This window comes from Manis javanica, chromosome 10 (assembly GCF_040802235.1).
Source record: "Manis javanica isolate MJ-LG chromosome 10, MJ_LKY, whole genome shotgun sequence".
NCBI classification, from domain to species: Eukaryota; Metazoa; Chordata; class Mammalia; order Pholidota; family Manidae; genus Manis; species Manis javanica.
In genome coordinates, this window is record NC_133165.1 from 25,496,430 (window position 1) to 25,503,122 (window position 6,693).

At 54.9% G+C, this 6,693-nt stretch overlaps 1 long non-coding RNA gene across 1 annotated transcript in view; it reads left to right on the forward strand.

Moving 5' to 3' along the window:
• LOC140843721 (uncharacterized) overlaps positions 1–2,389 on the forward strand; it is a 35,775-nt gene extending 33,386 nt beyond the window's left edge. The window contains exon 4 of the long non-coding RNA XR_012121719.1: positions 2,136–2,389. This is a non-coding gene — a long non-coding RNA (uncharacterized lncRNA). The remainder of the gene's footprint in view (positions 1–2,135) is intronic.
• Positions 2,390–6,693: the final 4,304 nt, after the last annotated feature.

Genomic DNA, 6,693 nt, shown 5'->3' on the forward strand with positions numbered 1-6,693 from the left:
CCCAGAGCCAGCTGCCCCCTCCTTGGGCCCTGCCCTTCCCCCACCCCAATGCCCAAAGTCCAAAGCCCATGAGTCGCAGGCAGATGATCCCCTCCATCCAGGAGCACTGGACCCCATCTGTGTCCTGTGGGCTTTGCTGGTGGGCACTGACAAGTCAGTTGCTTATAGCTGAGAAGGTAGCTGTCTAGAGCTGGGCCCTCTCATGAGCCAGGAAGAGGGTAATGTGGCCACTGCACAGCTCTGACTCCTAGGCACAGTGTAGGCAGGAACTTCTGCTCTGTTTGGTACCACCTGTCCTTGAATGTGACAACTGAGGGCTCCTCCTGGGATGGTGGCAACTGCTTCCGTTATCTTCTCCTTCACATACTTGAGACACTGGCGTCAGCAAAGAATCTCCTCAAGCTTCTCCAAGTTCTCAAAACATGTGCACATCCTCCTCCTCCTGGAGGGCATGCATGGCCTCCTCCTCCTGGAGGGCACAGCCTCCTCCTGGTGGCACAGGCTCCTCCTATTTCCTTATTCCAGGGTCTTCTCTGAGTTCTGAGCAGTGAATTGCAATCACTTTCTGTCTTGATGTGTTAGCTCTTCACCCATCATCTCTAACCCCACTCACTGGAAGGTGAGCTTGAGGGGAGCAAAGCCAAGAGTAACCACTGGTGGCCTCCCAGGGAAAGGGGCGGGCCGGCCTGGGAACAGAGCCCTTTTGCTCCCCTTTCACATCACTGAGCCACTTGCCCACTGTCTTTTACTGAAAGAATAGGAGGGCTTCTCGGTAATGAAGCAGGCTGTGAGTGGGCACAGCTCAGCTGCGGCTCGGGAATGCGCTGGGCCCACCACCCTCAAAGACCCTTGTGCCTCCAGGGGTCTCTTCCGACAGTTTGCCCTGGCTTGTCCAGTTAGAGGAGTGGTGACACAGTCAACCCCACAGTCCCTGCGTGTTGCACACTTCCTACTTCTTATTAGTCCCAGGAGCCAAATAGGTCAGACAGCCTATAATCAGACAAGTTGAGGGGAAGGGACCTGGGCCACCTCCTGCCTCTAGCATGGGGCACTCATTGGTGTGTTGGTGTATGGAACAGTCATACACCCACCATTACCAGAACCAGGGAAGGTCATGAAGGGGTTCTGGAGGGGACTGGAGGGTGCCGCAGGAAGGCTCTGTGGGGCCACCTCTGCCCCACCAGGCTGACCCTGGAGCCCGGCAGGTGGGCAGCTGTGCTTCTGGGACGTAGTGCTCTTCCCTGGGGCCTCCCAGGTTCACCACGCCCACTGCTGTTTGTGTCTCTGGGAGTGAAAGCTCCTTTTTCTAATGAGGACACCAGCTAGTCACAAAGGGCAGTCTCTCATGATCCTGAGGGGCCCTGGGGACACCCCTGGTGGCAGGCCACCTGTGGCGATTTAAGTTGAAACTCAAACGTCTGCCTGCCATCTTAGCCATCACCCATGATGACATCGGTGAGTCCCAGCTTGTGTTAACAGTTCTGACTAGTGTGTAAGCTCTTAACAAACCTGCTGCCTCTCTCCACAGATTTCTGCCCCTGTGGCCGTGGAACTCACTGCTACTATACTCCCTGACTTAAAGCTAATTCAGACCATCTTAAGTAGTCTTGTTTTTACCCTGGTGGATGAATATAACTGACATCTGACTCTGTAGGAAAGTCAAAGGCAGAGGGAACATAATTCTTTCAACAATGCCTGTTTGTGAATTTCTTCAGAGCAATTGAGCCACCCCCTCACCCCACCCCCCACCCCGAAGGCCATAAATCACTGGGCAGCAGGAGCTGATGTGACTGGGAGGGCCTAAGTCAGGACCACAGCCAGCCACGGGGAGGAGGAGGCCACCGGCCCTGGAGGTTCCCGTGCGACCGCTCAGCCCTGCCTCAGTTTCTCTGTGTCAAAAGTAGCTGGATGGGCTCTGCTGGGAATTAATTAACAAATGTCCATTAAATGTTCACGGTGCAAGTGATCTGCGGCTGCTAAGCAGTATTAAGTAATTACAACCCTCTGATGATGGACCCATCCTGTCATCAATCTGATGCATGAAAATGTTGTTACACATCTTTTCACAAAGACTTTATTTAACAAGAGCTGATCTTTGCAATTTCGTTTATTTTCTCTATCCCTTTTAATTTCAGACTCAAGGGTTATTAGCAGATAGCTGCTCATTTCTGCTGTAAATCAAGAAGATACTCACTAGAAGCCCAATGCGAGTTTGGGCTTATGCAGAATGGGATAATGGCAAGATGGGGTGTTAAACATGGTTCAATTCAGAAATGTTTTTTGTTGAGGGAAAATAAAACAGCATCTTCTGAACTGAGTGACCTCTTAAATGCATTAAAATCCAAATCCTATTCGGCAAAGCTTCAGGATGAGAGACAGCCATCAAATACCAGATCAGATCCTCAAGGCTGGAGAGAAAGGAGGTAGAGGTGGCCGTGAGGACCCTCCTCCCCAGGGACTGCTCTGTCAGCCCCGATGTTGGCAGGTCTTTACCATGCCCAGGAGCTGGTTGCACCCCCAATGTAGGCTGGCACAGAGGGGCCGGGGTGATTTTAAAGGCACATCTCTGAACTCTTTGCTGATGTTGAAATGCGGTGGGGACTGAGGGCCCACAACCAGAGTGCTTCCTCCCTGGGCCCTGCCCCTGCTGCTGGCTCCCAGGTGACATTTTTCTCTCCTTTGTGCCTCCTAAGGAACATGCTGGTCCACAAGAGGGTGTTTTCAGGCCTTACTCCCACATCCCTAATTTATACACTCCTTTCCAGACTGGTCAAATTTCTTTTTGCGAAATTATCCTTGTCTAATCCATAGAGGCGGAAAGTGGATTAGTGGTGGCCAGGGGCTGAGGGGGAGGGGTTGAAGGATGGGGAGTGACTGCTAATGGGTACAGGGTTTCTTTTGGGGGTGATGGAATGTTCTGGAATCAGGTAGTGGTGATGATTGCACAACTCTGTGGATACACTAGGAAGCACCAAACTGTACACTTTAAAAGGCTGAATCTGATGGTGTATCAGTGATATCTCAATAAAGCTGTTGCTTAAAAATTCTTTCTGCCTGTTGCTACCGGCCCGACTAGCTCCTGAGACTGCGAGACCTCGGCCAGCAGTGGAAGCTCATAGGAAGCAGCCCCAACCATCCTGGAGTCCCTAGCCATCTTCTGCTGTTGCCTAAGCACTTGCACAAGTTGCCAAATGCACATGGTCCTCTGGCGTCCAACCCTGGGTCAGGATTCCAAGCTCACCTGAAGCAGATAAAGGACTTGAATATCTGGGAAATTGTAAAATGTATTTGCAAAACCCCTATAGGAGCAAAATTAGATAGTGGCTCAGCTTCAGGCAAAGGAACAGGAGATGAGGACCCCTTTCTTTCTGGACTCTAGGGAACCACCAGACACTGCAGGGCTAACAGCTCCTCTGTCATCAGGCCAACAGCAGAAAGCGGCAGTGCTTTGCAGAATTAGACCCGGGCCTGCCAATACCACATGCACACACACACACGTGTGTGTGTATGTGTGTATGTTGTGTCCATCTGTGTGTGTCCATGTATGTCTCTGTCTCTGTGTGTTTGTCTGGATGTGTGTCTGTGTGTGTGTGTGTGTGCACACGCGTGTCCATGTGTGTGTACAGGGAGAAGCCCATTAGCAAGTTCCTGCGTTAGGTGTAAGAGGCTCTCTGCAGTCCTAGGTCCATCCTTGTTTTCTTGCAATCTTTTTATTTAAAGTTTTGAAGGAATTTTAAAGCCAAGAAGGTAATCTAGGCAGAGCTAGACACTGGAGCCCCTTTCCCTTAGCCTGGACATGTGATGTCTACCTCCTCCAGAGGACCCTTTGGTGTTCCCTAGGGTGGGTGACCTTGCAAAGGGCTGTGGCTGAGCCACAGGACGCTGTTTGTAGGGCAGAACGCAAAAGCAGGCAGGTTCTCCATGAAAGGAAAAGGAGTCGGAGGCTAGGCCCACACTGCCTGTCAGTGTGCGTGTATCCCTTGGTGCAGACCTGGCCCACCAGCCTCCTGCTCTCACCCCAGTTCCCACTTTACAGAAAAGCGACCTTCTGGTGGCCTGGATGGAGAACCCATGGGTAATGGATCACCTTCTTCCCGCCAAAATAAGGTCAGGATAAAGCAGCCCTGAGAGGGAATGGCTCCAGGAGAGTGGAGGCCCACACGGCTGCAGAGGCCCTGCAGCGGTAAAGGGGGCTCCCTCCCACACAGGCCATGCTGCCTAACCTCTGGGAGGCTGCCAGTAAGTTCCAGGGAACCCTTCATCTTTAGGAGTGGCCAGCGGACCTTCCCCAGCTTGAGTGCCCCCTGGACTCACACCGTCCCTGAAGTCTGGGGGTGGGGGCCAGGAAGTGGTCCTGGCTGCCTCCTGCCCCTGCGCTCCCCGGGGGGCCTGATGCAGGGGATCTGCTCGCTGCAGCCAGCAGCTCGCAAGCCAGGGTGGGGAGGGTGGGGGCAGGGGCGGGGAGCGCACCTCTAGGGGAGCCGCCGGAGTCCCCTCATTCTCAGGGAGGAAAAGGGACCCAGGCGGGAGGCTGACCGGTAACAGGTCACCGGTCTTTGTTTACCAGGCCACGAGGCGGGCCTGCCTCACCCCCAGCCTGTTTTCTCTCTGCTGCAGTTTCACGTCCAGGGAAGGACAAAGGGGCCTGCGGCGGATTAGCTTCGCGCGGTGGGCGGTGACTCTCGCGGCCGCAGCTGCTCGGCGGGCGTCGCTAAGGGCCGCGCGGCCCCGTTCCTGTTTACCCAGCGCCGCGCTCAGACGGGGAGGCTCCTTGGGCTTCGTCCAAGGCCGGCTCCGCTCCCGCCCCGTCGGGCCGACCAGTCGGGCTGCGCGCCGCCGGTCGGCGGACAATGGAGAGGCGCTCGCGCGCCGCCGGGCATCAGGTCTTTGTTGCTGGAGCCTCGTGCCGATGGGTTAATGGGGCAGAAGAGCTCCGTGAAGGGCGACAGAAGTGGTTTTTGAAAGAGGGTGTCAGTACAGGGCACGGGGACAAAGGCCAAAACACACTTGGGCGGAGACGGACAGATGGGGACGGGCGCGGGAAACCAATTAGGCGGCGAGCGGGGCGGGGCGCGCCCCACGGGCCCCCGGTTAACCAGGCCGCCGCCCGGCTGCGCCCCGCCCCGCGCGGCTTCGCGCCAAGCCCCCGCGCCGGGGTAGGGACGATAGACTCCCCCGTCCAGAAACAGCCCAGGGCCGAATCCTGAGCGGCTGGGCCGGGCGACCCCCGCTTCCCCTACGAGGGCCTGGAGACGCTGCCCCCGGCCGCGCGGCCCCTCCCGCGCGCGGCTCCGCTAGCCAGGCCAGTGCCCCGCGCCGGGCGCGCGGACACGCGGGCGCGAGGACCGGTCCCTGGGCTGCGAGACGCGCGGGCCGCGCCGGGACCCCGCCAGGCGGCGCTGCTTCCTCCCCAGCCTCCGGCCGCGCTCTGCAAACCGATGCTGTTTAATTAACGTGCAAATTGAGTAGATTAAATGACTCTAAATAATTAGCCACAGATCCTATAAACAAGATAACATATTTAATTAAGCAGCGATATAGATTTTGGAAACTGTTAATGTATTTTTAGAATGGCTGCTTAGATCTTCCACTTTCCCCCCTAACTTCAAACATGTAACTACAGCCCTTGGTACGTGGATAAATATCTGGAAACAAGATTATGCCTGTTAACTTTCAACTAATAGAAATGCTCGTTTAACAGGAACTTGCACAGCTCTGGTGCTGGCACGCTTGGCCCGCATGGCCCTAGCTGGGGGCCGGTTCTGTTCAGCTTTGTTATGATGGGGCTCAGTGTGCACTGGGCATGTGCCCACGATTCCTGACAGAGGGGTGAGCTGATGCGGAATGAGGGGGAACCGAGGAAGGTAAGTGAAAAATACAATCCAATTTCATTATATCAATCACATTTAATTGGCAATTTGTACAAGAAATGACCGGGCTGGCTTTAGGTAAAACTATTAGGCGACAGGCGGGTGTGCTACTAAAATTCTTGGTTAGTTAATTAGTGTCTGAACTGCGGAGGGAAAGGATCCTCAGATTTACTCTCTACAAAGAGAGAGCAGCCCAGACAATTCATTAGGCAGGCGGCTTGTAAATTAGAGCTAAGTTAACCTGATTTCCCTTAATTAAAACATCTTTTCTCGTTTACGATGTGGATATAAGTAGATCTCCAGGGTTTTGAATTTTCTGCAACAGCAGATGGTCAGCTAGAAGCAGATAATAGTTAACGCTTTCTCTCTACCAGTTCCGAACAACGTGAGCCGCTGGCCCATTTGAGGATTAAAAGGAGAGATAACAGGAATGTTAACCCTTCCTAGTCTCTGGAGGAGGGCACCCCAGCCAGGACCGCAAGAGCCCAGGGTGGGGGAAGGGACAGGGTGTCCAGGAGTGGCTGTCTCCTGGAGAAAGGGGAGCGTTGGGGTGGACAGGCCATGTTTGCTGTGCTACCTGGAGGGCAGGGTGAAGTGAGGTGGCCACCTCCAGACTTCCCTTCTCAGTGCCTGGCTGCTGCCTGGCCCTCCAGCCATCTGCCCGCCCCAGCCTGAGGCCCTGCACTTCCAGCTTCTGCCTGCCTCGGGTTGGGGTACTGGTCCTGATACCAGAGTCCTGCCTGGGTGAGGATGAGCCTGCCTAGGCTCAGCAGGCCAATGGACCTTCTCCTGTCACTGGGGCTGGGCACAGCCCTCAACTGCT